The sequence below is a fragment of the Podarcis tiliguerta genome (assembly GCF_965153285.1).
Source record: "Podarcis tiliguerta genome assembly, chromosome: 2".
Lineage (NCBI taxonomy): Eukaryota > Metazoa > Chordata > Lepidosauria > Squamata > Lacertidae > Podarcis > Podarcis tiliguerta.
Window position 1 is genome coordinate 75,799,841 of NC_139535.1, and position 24,081 is coordinate 75,823,921.

At 41.3% G+C, this 24,081-nt stretch overlaps 1 protein-coding gene across 24 annotated transcripts in view; it reads right to left on the reverse strand.

Moving 5' to 3' along the window:
- The window catches only part of TENM2 (teneurin transmembrane protein 2), a 753,140-nt gene that overhangs the window by 145,856 nt on the left and 583,203 nt on the right, over positions 1–24,081 (reverse strand). The window lies entirely within an intron of this gene.

A 24,081-nucleotide genomic window follows, 5' to 3' on the forward strand; every position in this document is an offset into this window, starting at 1 on the left:
TTCTTTTGTGTCTGTGTTGTCTCTGGAGAAACAGACTTCTCAAAAGCACCTATGAACAAAGAGCCAGTTCACATGTTACATTTTATAGGTGCTTAAAGATGTTTACACCTAAAATTGTATAGTATGAAGGCCATGCTACATGTTATGCTAAATGCTTATCATGCTGCTACAGATGTGCTTTTGTCTTTATTCAATTGTAAGTGCAGGGGTGTGTGGGATTGTCATCAAGACTGCAGCACATGGGGGTATCCTTTTACTCTTCCACTGCAATCCAAAAATACCCTCCCACCATGCCTACAAGGGTTAGCACCCAAGGGAGCTCCCCCCCCCCCAACTTCATTTGCAGGGGGGTATCTTTCTGTCTGGATCCCAGCTTGAAAGTGAATAAATAAATGTTTCCTCCTGTATGCTGCAGTACCAAAAGAACCAACCTATATATTTTTTTAAAAACCTCACAGACATGGGCGTGGCAAGGGGAGGGGGTGGGGGAGCAAATCAAGTAAATAAGTAAAAATACTTTACTATCTGACCAATCACATCGTGGGTAGCTCAGTTCCCCCCCCCCAAATGATCCTGGTTACGACCATGCTTAGACATTGCTGCTTGCTACACAAATTGATGTCTAGTTTGGCTCTGAATATGTTCCCCAACACTGCAATTTGTCTGCAGCTCCCTGCCTACTCTCTGTGAAATGGCCCTCAGGTGTGTGTGCCCACCATAAGGAAATAAACATCAACCATATTACCTTAAAATCTCTGAGGAGCAAAACTGTCTCTTTCAAGTGCAATATATTGAAGTCCAATTACAACACATAGTTTGAAAGACACAAGCAGAAGGGGTATTGTTAAGTACTTAGATACTCATAATATTCAGGGGAAAGATCCATGGTACATATTTGCATAAAATTTGCATATGCCAACATGCTCATACCTCCTCAGAAGTACAAGGGGAACAGGACCCTCCAGAAGATCCCAGCTTTTAAAGACCTAGGCACACTGCCATAAGAATAGCTGGTTGAAAGTAATTGATAGGACAGTCATATTTTAAGAGTCCAAAGATTCATACATGGAATATGACTGCTGGCTTGACCGTACTACATCTGCCTGACTTTTGAGCTATCCTTGTGGAATCCTTCCTGAGATTCTAATGCCAGGTTTCGTTTACAAAGGAACAGGTCACAGATTACAGATGCTCCTGCTCCTTATGTCATCAACATGAAGGGTTGCCAGAGAACAGTCTTGCATCTTTCAAGTTCCCACTGCAGAGGGGAGCAAGGCAGCCATGGTATCTCCTGTCCATTCCTTTTCCAGTCCACTCACCTGCCCTTTTCAGCAGGACTCCTGATGTGCCTTACTGCGGGTGAGGGAAGCAGGCAGACAACAGAAGCAGCAAGTGATAGCTGTCTCGTGTCACCAGGCAGTTTAAAAGGATGTATATATTCATGAACCCCCAGCATCCCTAAGGACTATCCATCAACTAACTAACTAACTAACTAACTAACTAACTAACCAACCTTCCTTCCTTCAGGATTTACAGAACTCAGTATTACCCAGGTGCAGCAAATTATGTAGCTTTGTCCCCCATTTCCAACTGCTCAGATCTATCTGAAAAACTTGCCTCATTACAACCAGTGCAATAATTAAATGTGCTTTGAATTATTAATGTGCAAGACCATTTAATGAGTTTGGAGGTATTATTCTTCACAAATATACTTCGTTCCTAGTCTGTATTGAGCACTAAATGGTTTTGCTGAGTTCTGTTCTCTACCTTACAAATGGCCAGTCAGCTGTTGAAGGACTGGAAAGAGGACACAGTGGGTTAATTTTTAAAAACAGTTTCTCTCAGGAGAGTCTGGTTCAAATGTAGCAGGGGTCACAAGTGAAATGAATTTGGTAGGCCTAGTCTCCAATGGTAGTTATGGCTACAGTTCAGAAGGAATGTACAATTCATCACCATTGACAGGACCTACTCAAGAGAGGCCTGGAAATGGAATAGCTGGGTCTTGAGGGTCAGGATAAAGGGCCAACAGAGCAGCTACGTGGTGAAGCAGGCCCAGGCCTGACAACATTATGTTTGAGGCTGCTTAGTGCAATCAGCCATTAAAAATGTATGAGTCTAAAGTGACAAAATCCTCCTGGGTTGATTTCCACGGAAATGTTTGAAGGGGTACATATATTAAGGTAAAAGGTAAAGGACGATGAAGTCCAGTCAAAGGCAACTATGGGGTGAGGCGCTCATATTGCTTCAGGCCGAGGGAGCCGGCGTTTGTCCACAGACAGCTTTAATAATTACCCCACACAAACATCCACATCCATGTGGTGTTTTTCCCTTGGGGGGGGGATACAAAGCAGAATGAGCATAGCTAGATGCAACTCAGATTTTGCTAACAAGCAACACAGTTGTTGAGACATTGAGCAATCACATAGGGAAACAAGAGATCGTATCCTTCACGTACTGAGGTCACAGCAGCTTTGTGGGGCATTGCTAAACTGTTCTCACACAGAAGTGTCTGGTAAAGGATAAAGAACCAATCAATACGTATTAGATGAAATATGTGGAGTGACATCGTCATCTGCTTGTGTAAACACAGTAGCCAGCTACACACTGTGTTTAGAGAGAGGGTTATCAAGAGCTGAAGATTTTTTAAGGATCAGCATTGTCAATATATAGCAGGAGAAGAAAATACCCACTGCTCATCTTAAATGAAAGACAGTTAAGTTTGCAAGGCCAGGTCTTCAATAGATGCTAGGCTCTTTACTTATAATAAAATTTGTTTTATACAACATCATTGGTTCGGACTTTATAACTGTGAATCAGACCCCAGAAGATTAGTACTACAAGTAAATATAAAGAAAGCAAGAAAGGTATGTCACTGTCAAAGGTGTGCAAATGATTTTTTGTTAAACATTGGGACTGGGAAATTAAAACCAAAACCTAAACAATGGGGTCACTTTCTACACATTTTTGCTCTTCACTCGGAGAACTGGCATGTTAACAGGTGATGTCAGCTGATGGGTGAGGTTCAATCCAGTGTGGTGTGGCAGTGCTTTGCAAACACATTCCCTGTGGGTTATATGCTGGTAAAACAGACCCTGCAGAACGCAGGATCAAACCCTTCCCACACATCAGCTGTCAAGCAGAGAGTTTAACTCTGCGGGGTGCTTTTTTGCCAGCATGTTCTCTGAGGGGAATGGGCTGGTGGGCTCCTGTGGGTCAATGGTCACAGGTGGTTGGGATCTCCTACTCATAAGTAACCTGACATAGGGAGGGATTCAATGTAGCACTAAAAAGATTGCTCCCCCAGTGTAAGCAGGCCTGCTTGCCTAATGGAACAATCTGCCCTCTTCTCCCTTTGCTCACAGTTCTAGGTTCTTCTGATCCCTCACAACTGGGGAGGTGAAGGGGTCATGTAAGGGGAGGAGAGGGGGGAAGTTGCCTCGCAGTAGCAGAAGTTCTTGCACAGCCTTCCACTGGCAGGGCTTGTTGGTTGAATCCTGCCCACAAACATGATGTCAGATTATTGACAGGCGAGTGTCCCTGCTGACCTATCAAAGTTCGCCTGTGGAATGAGGGAGATCAAGATCTGACCCATGAGGCCAAAAAGTTTCGCCACCTCTGATTTAACCAGTGAGATCTGTCTTGTAACCGGCCTGTAAATGCAAGTCACATCTGTTCAGATGCTGCTTCTCTAGGCTGCCTTGAAAGCCCAGGTATCTTTAAGCATCAACATGTTCTTTCAGTACATTCAACCTGGACCTCTTGGCTTCTTAACAGCCTTGTGGTGCTTTAACTTATGTTGTGGCATAATATACCTTGCAATGTGAACCCAATTACCAATCATTCCCCAGCACAGATGCCTCAAGTATTGTTTTTAAATCCCAGCAGATCTACAGGATCAAATTACCTAAGGCATTTCCCACAGAAAGCCATTCTGCATGTGCCATTGGCTGTTTTTGCAGGCTTCAGAATGAGTCATAAAAAGGCTGCTTGATGGCCCAGTTCCAAAGCTAAAACCTGGTACCCAATTATTATTTTTTTAAAAAAATTCTAAACATGGTTAACAAATGGCTGAGGACCAGTTTTAGTTATGGGAATGGAAGAGGCACATAATGGTAAGCTTAGGTGTCACAAATGATAGTCTTTACATGTCTTTAGAGGGTATAATTTCATGTAAGTGGCAAAATTAGCTAGGTGTCACTACACAGAGACTCTAGATTAAGCAATCTAATGCCAGGAAGCTGCTAAATCGGTATATCTCAATGATAAAAATGTAGCATTGCAAATGTGTGTTGCTGTATGCTGCAAGCGGCAAAGCATGATTGTTCTCAAATTATATTTTCCAAGATTATGGCTGCAAACCTACACACTCTTGCTTGTAAGTCATTTTTAGCTCAATGGCATCTACTTCTATGTAATAATCATAGTGTGTGCATTTTAGTGTGTGCATTAAATCACACACTGAGTTCATGTCCTGCTGTACATGTTGATGTTTACTATTACTTGCAGTTCTAGAATAAGCCTCTTACTTGCTGCTTGATATACAGGTGGAAGAAGGCAAGAGAATGAGGAATCCTTTTCATTTATCTGTTATCCATCCACAGCTACTTCTGTCAGTAGGTGGGGAAAACAGGGGAACTAATGGCTGTCAGCATGGATATTGATGAAGGATGAATGATAGCAGCCAACAGCCGGGGGTGGGGGTGGGCAGAAAGAAGAGTCCAGGTTCCTTTAAAATGTATGTCTTGCTTCATTTTGGATCCCTGTTTCCAAAAAGGGAATGGGAGTCATCTAATGCTTTTCAGCGTACTTATATGTAGAAGAGGATTTGGGTGAAATAAATACAAAATCGTCTTTCAAAACTGAGTCAGTGATATTTCTTCTCCAGGCCTGCATTGCGTGAATGGAATGGAATGAATTTTCAAAGCAATGCACGACAGATACGCCCACAAATCCCATTAGCTGTAATGGGATTTGTGCGCCTATCGCCCATGCAATGCTTTGAAAATTTACCCCTCCGTGTCCAATTTTAGTCTTTCTGCTTCCAAAATACTTGAAAAGCTTACACACACTTGGAATTACATTACAGTTTTTTTTATAAAATAAAATAAAAATCACAAGATCTGGCTTTAAATTCCCTGAAGCACCACCAGAAAGCATGTTTAAAAAGAACTGGAACAATAGTAACAACCTGTATTATCATTAGTTTTCTATCTTCTATTCTGACAGCAATGAGAACAAACTTCTGTTTTATTCTCTTTTTGTATTTCTTCCCTTCAGTCCTCTTGAAGAAATGTTTTGATTTTGTGCCACTTTGCGAATGCAATTTTTGTCACAAGAATGATAACAGCACTGCATGCTGCATTCAGAATTTGAAATCTTAGGACAAAGGCTGTGCAAGAGAACATATTGCAGCAACACCATTCATCTATTCTCATGACAGACCTTAGATTGTACAGAGAGCAGAAAATTGGCACAAGATTCATCAATTCCTGAAACCAAATATAATGAGCCTGCTTTTGTGGCAACCTTAAGATTCAAAATGCAGTCTCTTTGCCCTATGTCCTCTTTGGCTAGAGGACCTGAATGAAAATAAAGAACAAGAATAATACATTGTATTTTACACCGAAAAGGACACGCATGTCAAAAATAGTCTAAGATCCATTTGCCCATCAGCCCTTTTTACTCTGCATCAATTCCACATGTGTTATCTTCAATATACAACATAATGCCAGTAATTCTAAGATTCTAACACACATTTTTATTTGTATCTCGATGCATCACAGTAAGCCAAAATAAGTAACAACTTATTATTGACAGATCCATTAAAATATGCAAAACACAAAATTTTGGGGAACCAAACAAAAGTGCCTGTAATTACCACTGATCAAGCAAGCATGAATGAATTTGGTCTAAAAAAATAATATTGCAGGTAGACTTAGGACCTTGTTTACATGTATGCAAAACAACTTTGTTGTGTGTGATAAAGCATGTTCTCCTTCATGGAGAGCACGAGTTGCGGTTGGGGATGAGAAGACACCTCACTGTTGCTGGGCAAAAGAGTTTGGCCATCTTTAAGCAGGGGCGGGCTGTTACTGGGGAGATTTATATGTTGCCATTTATTGATTGAAAGCCCTATTTGTTAAATACAATGCACACAGCAACAAACTTCCTCTTTTCGCTGCGTACTTCGGATCACCCACCCTCCCTTCCCTAATTTTAGGCTGTTTGCTTGACCTTGCTATGTCTGTCATGGGGTCATCTGCTTTGGGGCAGGGGCCCGGTAGGAATTTTGTCCATTTGGCTGATTAGTGTGTGCCATTTGGTTTTTGCCTACTGCGTAGCAAATCGTCACAACTTGTAAGGTTGCGGTTAGGCATTGGTCTGGGAATTGGTTGGTGGAGCGATTTGGATTTGGCTGTGCTTGCCCCTCCAAAATGCTGCTGCTGCAAGGGTTTCCGTTAAAGGAACCCCGGGGCTAGGGGCTAGGGCCACGCAAGCCCCTGGGAGCATTCTGGGGAGAGGTGAGGCATGGTTCCCAGTCCCGACTCTTTCCCCAGATGACAACCTTTCTGACTTCGCGGGGGGTGCGAATGTCTGAGCTGTCCCTGTGCGGGGACAGTTAGTGCTACCAATGCCTAAGCAACCACTCACATTGCTGTAATTTGAATAAAGTTGTGGCCAAAATTATGCCAAAAACCTTAAACAAAAATTAAGTGTCAATTGTGTTTTTCTTTGGGGGGTGTCTTGGGGACCTCAACGCACAAATACAGCAGTAAGAATCCAAGAGCCTGGTTGATTCAGACCAAAGATTTATCTAGTCCAGATTTCTGTTCTAACAACGAACAACCAGGTGCCTATGCAAAGCCCACAAGCAGGATATGAATGCAAAAGCACTCTCTAACCCATATTCCCCGCAACTGGCATTCAGAGGCACACTGCCTCTGATACTGGAGGTAATATATATCCATCATGCAAAGAAGCCATTTATAACCAACTACCATTAGGGATGGAAGGATCTGCCAATTTAAGTTCTCTCCACAACTCTGCCGCAATTGGAAATATTTCTTTAATGTGAATTTCTCCCAATAAACACAATTTGCATGCAGTTTTGACTAATGTATACATTTTTGTTAGCAATTTCTCCAAATATAATTCATTTTAAATATATTTTTCACTAATGTAGTCATTTTATGCACATGTTTACCTAATATATGCTTTTTTGGTAAACACTGGTTGGTTGGAAAAGTGAATTTTGTGTGAATTTTTAAGGAGGGCTGTGTTTCATTTCGCATTTGTGTCAGAAAGTGCAAAGTTGATAAATTTGGTTTTAAATGTGAACTGAATCAAATTTCTCCCCTACCATGAATTTGCCTAATTTGTGTCCTGCATTGTTGTGTTTAATTATGTTATTTATGTAACCAACCCTGGGACAGTTTGTATTTTTTAATTAATTTTCTATCCCTCCCTTCACCCAAAGATCATAAGGTGTATAGATCACAGTGTGATGCAGAGTGGGCTACAAGTACAAATAACAAATAAACCACCCCCTTTTACTACATCTTGAGATAGCAAATTTTCTACTTTAACTATGTGCTTTCTACTGGGTCAGTCATAACATTGGGCAAAGTGAGGCAGCTGGTTTTCAGTATCATCAAAGGTTGGTATATTATTTTATTTATTATTTTTACAATTTTATTGTCCTGAAGGGAGAAGAGTTGCTTCCGGGGTTTCCTTCCCCAGGTGCAAAAATAACTTGGCTAGCTTTGAGTACCATGTGCCTAGACTTGAGGGAGCTGGCATTTACGGGGCCTGTTAAGGAACCAAAATATATTGGGCTGGTCCTGGTTATGTGAAGTACTTCCTTTGGTCTATCCTAAATCTCTCTCTATTCAGCTTCACTGGATGCCCCCAGGTTTTAGAATTAGGGGGGGGGGAGAGGAAGAGCGAGAGAGAGAGATGTCTCCCCATCCGCCATAGCTGCTAACTTACAGATTTGAAAATAAGGGACCAGCAGCCTCGAAAATAAGGGATCAGAAGCCAAAATAAGGGATTTTAGACAACCAGCTGAAATGCAAAGTTAAAAGGGACCAGATAATTTGGGAGAGCAGGGAGGAAGGGAGAGGAGCTGCTTCCTTTGAAACCCGGGAAATTTAAGGGACATCATCAATAAGGGACAGCAGCGGGACACGGCGCTGGGATAAGGGAGTTTCCCGCCAAATAAGGGACGGTTGACAGCTTTGCCATCCGCTTTCTCTGCACCATGAAGCAAAAGTCTGTGCCCAGGAGCCTAGCCCCCTCCCCATACCAGCCATCTTGGAAAATAGTGATTCTAGGCCCTTTCCTTCCTTTAGCTAGACAAAATTGTATCTGCAGATAGGGCACGTTTAAAATGCATCTAAAAAGCAGAAGACACAGCTATACTTTTACTTGACAGTTTTCTCTGACTGTTCCCAGCAGGAATGAAATTGGGTAGGAAGCAGGAAAAGTGCAGAATTGTAAAAGAGGTACTTTTTAGGGAAACATTGTAGTAACATTTAAGGCAGTACACCTTTACTAGATGTGCATTTGTGGCCAAGTTGAATTTGGAACCATTGTAGCATATTCAAGATAGGATTAAACATTAGGCTTAAGTATGTGGTAAAACAGGGACCCTGCTGTTGTGTAATTATCTGAGAGTGCCTCTGGGCGAGGAATGAAAACTGTCTGCCATGTGCCAGCTTACTTTAATACAATTCACCGTTCAAAATATGGTGGCTATTGTGTTATTTTAAGAGAGGAGCAGTAGCCAAGTTCCCAGTTGTGGAAAGTTTAAAATAAACGAGAGCTAAAATGATCATGCATGACCTGTCAAAGTTCTTAATTACCAATAAAAGGCAGAGTGCTCATTGCATGCATTAGTTTGGTGCAAGCATATCATTAACTCCTTGCAAACCAAGGTTTGCAAATTAGGAGCCATCACTGGAGCTCTCTCTTTTCTGGGCTGAATGTTATCCTCCATTACCATGCTGGCATGAACCAAGACTGAGAGTCTCAGTAGCATCAATGCAACTGGTTTCTTCATAAATCAGCATTAGAAAGTATTGTGGAAAGTAGGTTTGAAAACAATGGTTACGAAAGAATCTGGCTAGTGTTACCTAAATCATGAATTTTTGAAATGTATTTTTATTGCATTTTCAAAATGTAACAATAAAATATGAACAATAAGCACATATGTTTCTCCACAAAGAACAGCTAATGCAGTCAAAAACAATGCAGACAGATAAGAAAGTACATGAAAAACAGACAAAATCTTTACATCTATCCACAGATTGCAAACAATCTAGGGCAGTTGTCTCATATGGTCCTCACATTGCATATGTGAAATAAATGATTACCAAGTGACATAAAAAGATAATGGGTTCATTTTACCCCGGCTGCTTGGAATTGGCATGCCAGGCTTACTGCCAGAGCAACTGCCCAGACTGAAGCACACTAAAAATCAAGAAACAAACCTATTGCATAACACCAACTTCTAGCTATCTCTAAATTAGCAGCCACCATAAAAAAAAACCTAACATCTCGCTATGACATACTGTAAATGTTGACAAGAATCATTCTAAATCCTCCCACAAGGCCAATAAAGGAGACAATAAAATAGTTGTGCTATATATTAGATCTATTTCTGTAAAAACAGTTGACCAAAAGTTTGGTGTAATATCACAATGCCACCATAAATGCAAGAAGGTTTGTAGCCCCTGTGTTAGAAACTGAGATATGAAAGCTGGGAGCTAAATGGCACCTTAAACCTAGGTTATGAGTGCAACAATGGAATGTCTAGGCGCGCTTTTTTTATAAGAACACAAAGCTGAAAATTAATTATCTGCAGCTAGAATATTATGTTCATTTTTCACTTGGTCTAGTCCTTCCCCTGCCCACCCCCCTAATATTCTTAAGAGGGTCTCTTCTCCAGTCTTCAGAGAATAGCTGGAAGTGGGGTGGCAGAAAAAGGTCCTCCTTTCCTTCCACTCTGCTGTTTTAATCTGAAATCTTAGGCGCAGTACTGCACCCAGAGGTCAGAAACCGCTTGTGCCAATGAAATTCCATGTGGCAAATTCCATGCACCTAGAACAATGGGAGTTTCAAACACTGTGTGGCCCTGCAACCTCTGCAAAATGCAGGGTCAAAGAATTCAAAATATGGGATAGTTTCACTGACCTAAGAAACCACCTGTGCAAGAGCTTTAACAAGTTCTCTCATATTCCCAAAGAGATGGATTATAGTGGTTTCTTAGAGCATATTCAAACACAAGATTACACAATATTTAAAACAGTTTAAAACAGCTCTAGAATCTAAGAGTCTAGGAACACCTTAGAAACATTTGGCCAAACAACATATTATAGAATAGATGAACTAAGGGAAATCAGTTAGCTACTCTGTTTTTTGGGATTCCATTAATCTTGATACCCTTGCAATCTCTCCTTCTTGTAGCCAGTTGCCAGGTTCTTCAAATTATTAATATTTAATATTACAGATCCCATAATATTTTGATGCATAAATCCATGCTAACACTTTCTGGTGTTCTTATGCAACTGTGCATGCTTAGTATTTGATAGGTGGCACAACTGATTTATGAAAGGTCTCCTCAAAATACACCAATACACATTTAGTGATAGACACATATCTGTTTGAAAGCATTATCTTACAAAGAAAAAAACGATGATAGCATGTGCCCAAGATTCAGAATTGTCACATTATGTATTTATCTGTAAATGTATGTCTATCACTAACCTTGGCTTGACAAATTTCTAAGTGATCCAAAATGAAGGTGAATGGAACAAGGATTGCCTAATTGTACAAATACACAGCTCAATGGTTGAAAGACAACTTGCAGACAATCCAGATATACCTTTCTTTTCTGATGCTTATCAACATATCTTCACAGGTGATGCTGATATTACTATACTGATATATTGCTATAGACAGGGGTTGGCAAGGTTTACCTTGCCTGGGCCGGTTCACTCCAGCAGAGATCCCTCCGTGGGCCAGATTGCGCGCGCTCCCATGATTTCCGGCGTTTGCGCAGACGCGGTTTCTGGTGCTGCAGAAGCGAGTCCCTGTGCCTGGCTGCGGCGGTTTAGCGCAGTGCACAGGGACTCGCCAAGCGGGCGGCTCAGTTTGAGGGTGGCTCATGGGCCAGTTAAATGACCCCCATGCGCTGCTTGTGGCCCATGGGCCTTAGGTTGCCTAACCCTGGCTATAGATATAGTTTGCGCATGGAACATGAGTTGGACTGTCAACCACGTATTTAATTAGAAGTAGTTCATACATGCATGGGAAAACTGAACACCATTTAGTTTTCACTACTCTTGCTCACATAGGTAGTGGGGAAAGCTGTATACATGGACCTGAACCAAAATAAGTATCATTGGGACTTTTGGTAGTAGAAAGAAGTAGTATGAGGGCAGCAAAGCTGGTTCCCAAGCTTCTTGAGCACCTCAACAGAAATGAAGATGTTAGACTGAGAATCAAATACAAAAATTAGACTCTGCATACCCACTATTAACTCTGAAGGTTTGATTCCCCCCACCCCATTTTCAAGCATAGAATTACAAACTAGATTCTTGAATAGTTTTAAGAATGAATCACTGCTTCATATTTCAGTACCTGCAAAATCCAGCTACTGAGATTTCAGCTTCTTTCTTTGCAGATTAGCAATACCCTTTAAATGCCTAGACACATTTGTCATAGCCGAAATTTTCCTCCATCTGTTTTAATTCATGAAAAAATGTATTTGATTTTATAGTCTTAACAAAGGAAATCAGTTACTGACTACTATAAGTGGCTGTCCATACTAATCCTGTCACTTATAAGTGAAAATTGCTGCACTGCTACTTTCTTGGAACAAATGGATAGAGAGAAATTGAGGATAGCAGAAGTTCCTCATCTCTGTAAGTATTAGCATCAGGAATACCTTATTCTCAATTTTCCACTGGGTTTTATTACTAATTTTCCACTGTCAATTTTACATTAAAATATTAGTTTAAAATTCTGATTAATTCTTTCTTTTGGGAAGAAAATGGTATTAAAATGGTATTAAATGGTATTTAAATTATTAAAATAGTATTTGTGTAGTAGAAATCCTGTTCCCCCAACAGTTTCCAGAACATTGTTTTCTAAATTTACTCCCATTTAAAAAATAACATTCCATACACACTTTAAGGAGGATGCAGCATGAAGGCTTTTTGCACATAGATTTAATCAAAAACATCTCAATCCTTGTTGTGCATCATGGAACAGAATGCAAAATCACTTAACAGTTGAAGGAGGCAAGGGAGACCACATAGCACAAATGTAACCAGAGCACTCTATCGTCTAGGACAGAGGTCCTCAAACTTTTTAAACAGGGGGCCGGTTCACTGTTCACTGTCCCTCAGTCACTGTCGGGGGCCAGACTATAGTTTGAAAAAAATATGAATGAATTCCTATGCACACTGCACATATTTTATTTGTAGTGCACAAAAATCAGGAAATACAATACAATATTTAAAATGAAGAACAATTTTAATCAACATAAACTTTTAAGTATTTCAATGGGAAATATGGGCCTGCTTTTGGCTAATGAGATGGTCAATATCCGGTTCCATATTTGTCACTGCTAACCAACGCTCAGCAGTAATGCAAATGGTCAGTGCTTATGCCATATTTTCATTCATATGAAGTATATACATACACCCGTACACACACACGCAAACTTATGTATCTGGAGACTGAAAGGAGATGTGATCAGGGATCGACCCCAGCCCTGGGTGGCGGGGTTCCCGGCGGAGGGGGGCTTCTCTCTCCCCCCTCCCCTCCACCTGCCTTCCAACTAACTCCTCTGTCGCTGCTGCTGGCCGAATAGCTCTGCCTGAGGTTGAGAGCTGGCTGCGGTGACAACGCCTCTTCACGCTCGACGAGGGATCCCAGGCTCAGCGCATCAGCGGCGGTTCTACTAATGAAAGGCTCCACGCCGCGATGAGGTAAACACTGATGCGGCCTTTCATTGGTAGAGCCACCGCCGCCGCACTCCCAAGATGCGCTCCCAAGGAGCTTCCTGCAGCCAATCAGAAGCTGTGGAAGCGTTGCCACCTACGCAGGCAATCCCCATGTGGCGAGGCGTCCGCGGCTTCTTTTCAAGGAAATACCTCACCACTTCAAATTTACCTCAGCATGCGGGGACTGACTGAGTGGGTGGCAGGGTTTGTGGGCCGGATTTACGAACCTAGTGGGCCACATCCAGCCTGCAGGCTGTAGTTTGAAGACCCCTGGTCTAGGATTAAGACTGCTTCTCTTTTGAGTTTGCAAAGGTGCAAGAAGGTACATGATAAGGCTATCTGGTTGAAGATTTTCGCATAAAATAAAGAATCACTGTCAGGTTCTTATCCCAAAACACGACAACAGCAGCTCTTCTTTGAGAGTAAGGAAGAAATCTTTATGCCAGCTAATAGCAGTACACGCTCCACAGCAAAGCCCAGAAATCAAGATTTCAAGGTACATAAGCAAGTGAATTTTTTCATAACTTAATGGAAGCTATGAAGATGTCCCAACAGTTAACACCCCTCTCCTACCAAGTTTTCTAAGATGAGGTGGGGCAAACTTACTCACAATACTTTCTTGCCCTACGGATTTGCTGTGTGCACAGACACGTGCACCTCACCCCACCAATGAAGAAAGTGCCTGGTTCTTGGGGGAGGGGGGGAAGATGTCCTGCTCTTCTGTCCCTAGCTCCAGCACCACCTCTTCTGTTCAGCTTTTCCTCTTCCTTTTCCATCTGGAGCTGCCAAACCATGTCAGATCCCAACGGAACCCAAAAGACCCAAGACAATGATTGCATGGTTACAAGCTAACAAGTGAATAATATTACTCACTTGTGATATCATAGACATATTCCTATTGTAGGGTGTGCCAAAGTATCTGTCAGATTTCTCAGATAAACCAAAAAATGTACTTCTGAAATATACTGAGACTCATTTTTGCCCAATAGATCTAGATAGACCCAACACGGTTGCTCACTGCCAAGGAACAGGACTCCTGAAAGATTAAGCTTGTTGTATCACGCCTCCCTATCCCCGTAACTGATCATCCTGGGAGGTTAGAAAGGAAACAAGAGTGTGTGCTGACAGCTTAGCTCAGCTTGAACTCTCATTTTTCACACGGAGCTAATTAAAAACTGAAATTAGTTAAATATGGAAATGACACTTGCAAGCACTTTAGCACAGTATTGGCAAAATCCCTCCAGAGTGATGCAGCATTACCTGCTGCTCTGAAACTCCCCAACTGAATTTCACAGTTAAAAGGCTGAGCAAAGGGAAAGTTATTACTGAGATTTTCAATTCAAAATGTGACTGTAAAATTCTAAATTAAATTTCATGGTTGCCCTTGGAATAAGCTAGGGATGTTCTGTGCAGTCCAATGATATGGTGCTCAAATAATGTCCCTATGTGCATGCTCTGATTATCTCACCTTTAGGCACAGTGCTGGTTTTGCCAAGGTTCTGAAACTCATAATGCTTACACTACTATAGAAATTATGAAAACAGAAAATGTGCCTGGGTGGAAAAGTAGGCTATATAAAGGGTGCATTTTTGAAAGTTAATAGCAAGCACATCTGAAGCTTAGAGCCCAGGAGTTGAAATATATTCTATGCTTCATAATTTTAATATAGGTGTGTGATAATCCATCAACTTCATAACAGATAGGAGAAGGTCTGACAGTGCAATAAATTATGTTGTAGGTAGTATAACAGGGCAGGCAAGGTAACTGAAAGAATGCATCCCTTTCGCCCTGATCAGGAAAAGGCAATCCATGAACAAAAGCAGGCTTCCATATGAATATCAGGAACTGCAAACATTAATCAGACAAACATCCAAATGTGAAAGTCGTCTATCTGTGCTGTATTACTTTCAATGGGATGCACATCCATATCCAAACACAAATGGGAATTTGCATTCTACTGCTCGTCCAAAAACATACCCACTGAAAGTAATAGATGACTTCTGCATAAAGATGCTCATTCAATTTGTAGTTCTTGATATGGATGCAAAATCATGCTCCTGCACATGGATCACCTTTTCTGGATAAGGATACTAGTATTTACATCAATGGTTTAATATGCATAAAATGGACAATGACTGACACCAGCTTTTTGAACACAGTAGCATTCATAATAATTGTGTCTGAGATTATATGACTGGCTTTGATATACAAAAGCAAGGGCAAATTATGATTTCTGCATGCAATTTAAACAAACCTGCCTGCAGAGAAGAAAATTTGGGATGTGAATCAAGAATTTCAGGGTGTCCAGATACTTCCAAAACAACTGAAGTGCTGTGGTTTTATTGTTTTTCCTACATCCTTTCCATTTACCCTTAAGGCAATTCTCTCCCACTGGTCCCCATCACTATTGTGCCAACAAATCCCTATGCTGAAGGACTGGCAAGGGAAGCCACTTCTATGCCACAAATCAATTGGCAGAGAACAGAAAGCACTACAAAAGGTGCCAGAATCACATCTCTGGCACTTATCTGTGTAATCTCTGCATCACACCAGGCTTTGCTAGCCTAGAGTCTCAACATAATATCTGCTTACTTAGCTGGGAAGACAGGAGTGCTGCAGCTGTGGCATCTTATGTTTAATTTTGAATGGGAAAAATTTCAGACTCATGCAAATGAATTTTCCCAACCTTCCAGATCAGGAAAACTCTGGATATCACCTTAGAGGCACCTTCACCTACACTTTGTAATTCAAAAACAGGTGGGAGGCTGGGCACTTCTGTTGTCAGAACTGACATTCAAGGCAGAGGAGGAGGGGGGGGGGAGAAGAGAAGCAGACTACTACATATGGACTGCAAGAAGGACCTAAGTGATAGTGAACCCAGATTCAAGAAGAGCCTTGCTGAGGCAGGAATATTCCACGTTCAAGAGAAGATTTGAGTTATCAAAACTGTGGATATGCTACTTGGATTGCACATTATGACTGCAACTTTAAAGCTTTCAGTAAAGTCTGCCCTATCATTGCATTATCATTTTGTATCTATACATGCAATATTGCAGAGATTTAAAATACTTTACACTGTAGCTAGTAGCAGTGAAACTGTGGTCCTTTGCCGTGAAAGAAAGACATCATGCATGCACATATAAGAGTCTATGCTTATATTTTCCCTGGACTCAGTGGACTAATGCTTTAAATGGTGTGTGATTGCTTAGAGCTTACTTTTTATGAAATATTTTCATGCAGAGATTTTCCACAATATCATCTATAGTTTGAAACAACCTGTCTCATTGCACTAGTTTTCCCAGAGATTCTGCATTGCATGCAAACACATGTGACCTGTCAGCTTTCCCTGTTCATGATACCATCTAATGTGGATGTTATGTGGCAGGTTGTATACCCTTGAAATCATTCCAGGGCATGTATGATTGACAAATACCAACAAAAATGCTGCTGGGGTCTGCAGCTGGCCAGCCATCAAACTGGTGTGGCAGTAAACTTGAGACAAAACAGAACATGTTAACCATAGTTCTTTGCAAAGCTACGGACCTGCCCACTCCAGCTTTTCAGTTCAAATTAGGCAGAGAATCAGGGAGCAAAATTCAAAGCCATTTTGCCCAACTTCTTTGTATATGCAAACCTACCCCTGAGGAGAAATGGTAGATAACACTGTCTTGTCTTTTCAAAAAGAACTATGTTATTTTTCTGGCGTGGCTCTGGTTGTGATTAAAGGGTTGATTTATACCCTTTTTGATAGCTATACCCTCATCTTTGAATGCTGCTAAAGCCTGATCCTGTTGAAATCCCAAGATGGGTGGATTTTCACTTTATTTTTTCTTCTTCATTCTCCCCCAGAAACAGGATCAAACTGAATCACAGAAAATGGAGCGTGCATAAAAAGGATCAAGAAGCTAACGGAAAGTAAGAGGGGTCTGATGAATGGGATTTTGCGTAATATCCGGTCATATACCTTATTTTAGAAATAAAAATAGGCAATTTTCTTTTTAAAAAAAGCCAGCCCTAAGAACAACAAATCGTCATAGGGCAGTATGACACACCTAGACACCTCAAATTTGTACACAATACTTTCAGTTATATTGCTCCTGGGTCAGGAAGTCACCAGCACTCAGCTCATCAGCATTGGTGACCACATGCTTGAGGTGGTAGATGATTTTATCTACCTGGGCTCTGCCATAACCAGCAGCCTCTCAATTGACAATGAGCTGGACAAGTGTATTGGCACACTTGTAGTTTAACACTGAATTATGGGTGTAATGGAGACTTAAAAGATTTGGATTAATAGAGAAGATGCAGGAGGAAAAAGTTAACATAAGGACCCACAAAAGGGAGGAGGGAAGTCCAGGGGAATCTAAGGAATTCTCTTTCTATTTTGGTTGTTTGACATTTGTTTGTAAATTTCAAAATTTGAAAAACTAAATAAATGAGAGAGAGAGAGAGGGAGGGAGGGAGGGAGAGAGAAGCGTATTGGCAAGGCAGCCATGGCAATGGCTCAACTATAAAAAGGGGTATGGGAAAAGGTGATATTAAAGACCAGAACCAAGATGAAGGCCTACCAGGCATGCATGGTGAGCATGCTGCTTTATGACAGTGAGATGTGGGCAACTTATACCCGTCAGGAGCAATGCCTCAATGCCTTCCATAAGCACTGAATCAGGAAGATTTTGGACATCACATGGCAAGACGGTGTCTCAAAGATGTGCCCTCCCAAGCCCACTTTTCTAGCATGTCCACCCTCCTCTCAGGACTGTCTACGCTAGCTTGGTCATGTTCACAGAAAGAAAGATGGCAGGATCCCCAAGGATGTGTTCTACAGGTAGATGATTTCAGGCACCAGGCCCATTAGCAGACCAAATGTGCATTACAAAAATGTCAGCAAATGAGAAATGAAGGCTGGCAACATTAACCCTACCATGTGAGAATCACTTGCCGATGACTGCAGCACCTGGAGACAATGAGTAATGTCATGTATCCACAGCAGTAACCAGAGGAGGAATGTCTGCTGGGAGCACACAGAAAAAGAAACACCATGGTACACCTGCATCATCACAACTAGATATCTTCATATGCCCCAGCTGCAACAAAACATGTCTCTCCTGTATCAGTCTCTACAGCCACAGCAGAAATTGTAACTCTCAAATCATTAGAGTTTGACCTCACCCCTGAAGAGGCACTCTTTTATTGTCTTCCAAGACAGACAGATGTCAACAACAATTTATTGCTCTTGATGACTGCAGGTAAGTCAAATGAGTTATTTCTGTCCAAGGCTCCCCCACCCCATGATTCCACATTGCTAATTACATGATTTTACATAGAATTAAATTATCCCAGAGGCTATTTTCAGAAAACATGATGTTAGTGTGCAACATGGCCAGTGTGGAAAGTTACCATGTGGATATGCCCACAAACACAAATTCTCTACTCTAACACAGCACACATTCTACACTTGCCTTGAAACATACATAACTTCTAAGGAATTTGCTCATTTTCATATTTAATCTCAAAATTGCTACTATTACAGAGTCTTTCTCCAAGTGTTATTTTTACCTATGGCCACACATATGTGAAGCTAGGTAGGATTCATAAGCCATTCCTTTGAAGACCTAAAATCTGCCTTTACAAGACAGATGCCTGTAGGCAAAGATGATTAATACAAGCATGTTATAGATTCCTTTGCGTTTTCATAACTCCTTGTAAGAAATGCAGAATATTTCCTTTAAAAAAGGAAAGTTTAAAGGGAAAATACATCTGCAGTTGAGAAATATCAATTAAAATGGACCAACCAATTTGTGAAAATTGGGTACAAGTTATAGCTAAAAGATCTGCATTTAGACCTAGACTCAAAATGAATATTACAGACATTGATGGATTGGTCTCTGTTAGATGCTAGAGGTTGAAATTTACATCTAAAACAAAGAAGAAATGGCTGGTCCCCATTTTTTGAAATATAAAGTCCAGCTGTTAGGAATCTGCCATCAGCCTGAAATGATAAGTAAGATAGCAGAAGCACACAAGCCAAAATTTGGAAAATATTGCATAAGCCCTCAAAAGCAAAGTCCCTCTTCAGCTGGTAGGGCTGGGCGACATCTGGTTTTCAATATTGTGATATATCAGCAGCTAAATACTGCAATATTCTGATATATCACGATGTCTGGAATTTATCTTGGCTGCTTCTTTCTTCCCCAGGCCATGTATTGCCAGTTCAAATTGTCTGAAACCAGTATCGCAATCTGAGCACTATACTGGTTTCAGACATTTTATCAATATATCACCAAGCACTACTGGATGTAGATCATGCTCTTGAACAGTTAAATTTGTCGTTCTTCCAAGGTACATAAAACACAAGAAAAGCTATGTTGGTCCCCTAAGAAAAATGCCAACAGTTGGGAAATACCTTTATTTGGAGTAACAAAAAGAGTTACTCCACAAAAGTCCACAAGAGTTACTGTCACAAAAGAGTAGGTAAGCACGCTAGGAGTACAGGAGCCATCTCAAGCTGTTTTACTGAGCCCAAGGAATAAGGAGGCACATTGGACAAGTTTTCTAGAAACATGGAAGTTGTTATGAAGTCACCAATTGTATCATCTTCTGGTTCTGTAAAGGTGAGCTGGTTTGGTGTCTTCAGAACAAGACGGACGGACGGACGGAAGGAAGGAAGGAAGGGTGTGTGTGTGTCCAATGGTGAACTGATACCATCAACTGCCAACTGTTCCAACAAAATCATTCAGTGTTACCACCACAAGCAATTTTAACAATGTCAGATAGGGCTGAAACTATTCCTTTACCTTAAGTAAATTCAGGATACTATTAAGTTCTAGAGCTGTAAGGCACAGTCTGAGTGGGACCTAGGAGCAGATGACAGCTGACACATAGAAGCCTGCTGCATCCAGTGAAATATTTACAATTTAAATTGAAAAAGCAAGCCTGAGCCTGCAGCACAGCTATCCTGGGCTTAAAAGGCTAGATATCACAAAATATATTATTTACACAGTTGGAATACAATATATATGCTTCATGAAGTGCAGGTGAAGCTCTACGTGCACAGAGTATACACTGAAACATGAAGACCTCTACCAAGTGCTATTTTTCTAGAAAAAGAGGCTCTGGAACTCAACATGAACAACCTCCCTTGTTCTCTTATAATGGCAATGGCACCTACCTGAGAGGTACCATAACTTAGTTCTAGTGAGTTCTGGTTGAAAAAAAGAGCCCTGTCTCTCTTTTTTTTCATACCAGTGCCAGATTGTTAAATGCCCTCAGTATAAAGAGGACAGACTTTGTTTCTTTAATTTCAAAGTGACTGCCATTTCAGCCATTCTTCTCCTTTACACCAGATATTTTCTCTGCAGCAGGTTGTAAGCGCATTCAGAAACATAGGCGCTAATACTTCAATCTATATGCAGTTTTCTTTCACAAAAATTCCTGACTGATTTCAAAGGGGATGTTGCAGCCAAGAAATGAAGAACCAAGCCTACAGGGTTTGGCTTCACTTTGGGATGAACGGTGCTGGCAATTTTAGGAGGTTGCCAAATAAGCAAACTGCAAGACTGCTACTCCTCTAAGTGACTCCCCAACCTTGTAAATTGTAAGACTGTGAGAAAAAGATATCTTGTGATTGGAGCAAGGGTGACAGCTAGATAACTCATTGGCCTTGGTGATGTTGCCATTGCGTGTGTATGCACTGAGCAATGTGCAAATGTTATCTTGGGTGAGCCAGATTAGCATTGAGTACAGTCATACCTCAGGTTACAGATGCTTCAGGTTGCGTGATTTTGGGTTGTGCACCGCGCCGAACCCAGAAGTACTGGAATAGGTTACTTCTGGGTTTCGGCTCTTGTGCATGTGCAGAAGCGTTGAATCGCAACCCGTGTGTGCACAGACACGGCGCTGCGGGTTGTGAATGCTGTGGGTTGCGAATGTGCTTCCCGCACGGATCACGTTCGCAACCCGAGCGTCCACTCTATTTGATTTTCCTAAGATGTATGATCTTTACACATCTTTTGCTCACACAATGTATAATGGTTCTGAGAATATGCCCAATCATAGGTTCTGTGATTGGTTTCATAGGTTATGTGATTCTGAGGGTCCTGGCACTGGGTAATCAGGACAGACTGGAGATTCTGCTGGTCTGATCTCAGAAGCAGTGTTGAAAACTACCAAACTGCTGATTCTGGGAGACTTAAACATTCATGCTGAGATGGTTGGCTCTGGGGTGGCTCAAGACTTTATGGCTACCATGAGAACCATGGGGCTGTCCCAACATGTCACTGGCCCAATGCATGTCCCAGGTCAGACTATGGGTCTTGTATGGGTGGGATGGGAAGGGACTGGATGGGAAGAGGGTGATCTGAAGGTGGGGGATATAGGACATCTATCCCTTGTCATGGTCAGATCACTTCCCATTGTGCTTTAGATTTTCAGTACTCTGTCCCCCCTGCGGAGGTGGAGGACCTATTGGGATGGTCCGCCCTGAGAGGCTGATGGATCCAATAGGCTTCCAGAAGACTCTGGGGTTTTCTCTGACTGATATGACTTGCCCTCCTATTGAGAGCCTGGTCAATCTGTATCCATATGGCTTGGCCATCAACACAATTGCTCCTGAGTGCCCTCTCCTGCTTTGTGGAACCCAATTGGTTCTGTGGTATACTCCCAAGCCTAGGGCAAAGAAGCAAGCTGGGAGACGGCTTGAACACAAGTGGAGGAAAACTCCAGATGAATACAACCAAACCATGGTGAGTGCACATTTGGAGCTCACTCAGTGACAGTGAACACAACAAAGAAGGCATACTTTAAGCTTCAATTGCATCCTCACTATGCCACCCAGCAGAGCTTTTCCGGGTAGTGCAGAGTGATGCGGAGTGCCTTCTGCCCAGCCATGCCCTATCTGGACAGGGATGGCCTAACTTCTGTGGTATACATTCTGATAACCTCTAAGTTGGATTACTGTAATGTGTTATGTGTAGGGTTGCCTCTGAAGTCGGTTTGGAAACCTCAGCTGGTGCAAAATGCAATAGCCAGGCTGCTCACTAGAGCAAGACAGTTTGAGCATATAACACCAATCCTGGCACAATTGAACTGACTGCTGATTAGTTTCTGGGCCCAATTCAAAGGGCTGCTTTTGGCCTATAAAGTCATATATTGCTCAGGACTTCAGGATCACCTCTCCTCATAAAAACCGACACAGGCCCTGCACTTGTCACATGACTCCTTTCTCTATGGCCCCCATCCCAGAGAGGTTTGGAGGGTGCCAAAAAGAGAACAAGCCTTTTCTGTGATGACTCCGATTGTGGAACGCTCTCCTCAGAGAGGCTTGCCTGGCACCATGCCAGGAAAAAACATTCCTCTTTACCCAGGCTTATGGCTATTAAACAATCTATGTCCTATGAAAGTGTGGGGGAAAGGATTGTTATTATGATGACTATTTTACTAGTAGGCTGTCAGCTGTCAGTATGTTTTTTATTATGATTTTATCATTGATGTTTTGTAATGTGCTTCTAATGCTCTGAGATGGTATATTATTATTATTATTATTATTATTATTATTATTATTATTATTATTATTATTAACAGGTTCTCTGAAACAATACCAAAATATATACATTTTTAAAAGCAAGCCTTGGAATCATAGGGAGTGTGGTTATGGGTGGGTGGAGAGGCATTGTAGAAGCATATATGATAAATACAAGAGAGGGAACAAGAAGGTTGCTGACTGAGTAAATGTAAATAAGAATGCAGCAGGCATGTAACAAAATACTTTAAACACATCCTTTGTAAGGCACCCTTATATATGACGTAGCTGTCACAAACAGTGTCGAATGCTGTAATTGAAAAGATATCTGAACAATTATCAGGCAGACACTGTAACATTACTCTTGGCAGAATGAAAGCACTGATACTGCACATCAAGCTGGTGCAGTGAAAAATAAGATAGGATTACACATAATATTGTCCCAATATTTTTAGTCTTCTTTTTCGCTGAAAGTAATATATTGCAGATGTACTAGCATTAACACATTTGTCTCCATTTCCTGACAATTCTAAAGCTAATGGATTCTGGGATGAAGATGTGACGAAACCAATAAAGAGCACATTTTAAAGACTACATGTGATGTAACACTTTGCTTCTGGGTTTAAAAAACAGTGTGCTTTTTGTCACATGTACAGATATGCTATACTGGAATCCCACACCTATCCCACATAGAAATATCAGTGAAAGGTACAACTCTATGATTCTATGTGAACAATATTGGTTGTCAGCTGGCCGAATGGGAAATTTCAGGCTCACAGAGGTCTATGGCAGACACCCATAATAAGGTTACTGTTATTTCCCTCTCCTACAATTTTTACCCATACACTTGCCATCAGCCTGCCACACTCTAAGTCATGATTCTTTTCACTAGTGTACATGTCATTTACATATAATGCTTCTCCTCCACCCTTCCTATTCCTATTTCTTTTGGGCACGTTGTATCCCTCAATTTCTACATTCCATTCATGAGTTTCATCCCACTAGGTTTCAGTAATACCTATTACATGTTATGTGTCATCCTGTATTAAAAGCCCTGCCCCATAAACTAAGAAGTCCTGAACATTATAACCTCCTATAGGCAAATTGCTGCATCCTCCCACCCTACCTAGATCATTTTGGCTGACCTTTTCTGGATCTTTTGTACCTCTACAATATCCTTTCTGAGGTGGGGGTCACCAGAACTGTACACAGCATTCCATGCAAGTCACACCAAAGGTTTTCACAAAAGCATTAGAATATTGGAAGTTTTCAATCCTTTTCCTAATGATCCCTAACAATGGAATTCACCTTTTTCACAGGTGCTGCACATTGGGTTTGTGTATCACTGAACTATCCACCACAACCACAATATATTTTTTCCTGGTCTGCACCACCAGTATAGACACCAACTGTGCATCTATATGTGAAGTTTATGGCTTTATTTTATTGCCTCAATGTGGATCACTTTATGCTTGCAGCTCTATTGTTCAGTTTTGTAATGTCTCTGGACAAAGAAGTCAAAACTTAATGCTGGTAATCAAAAATGAG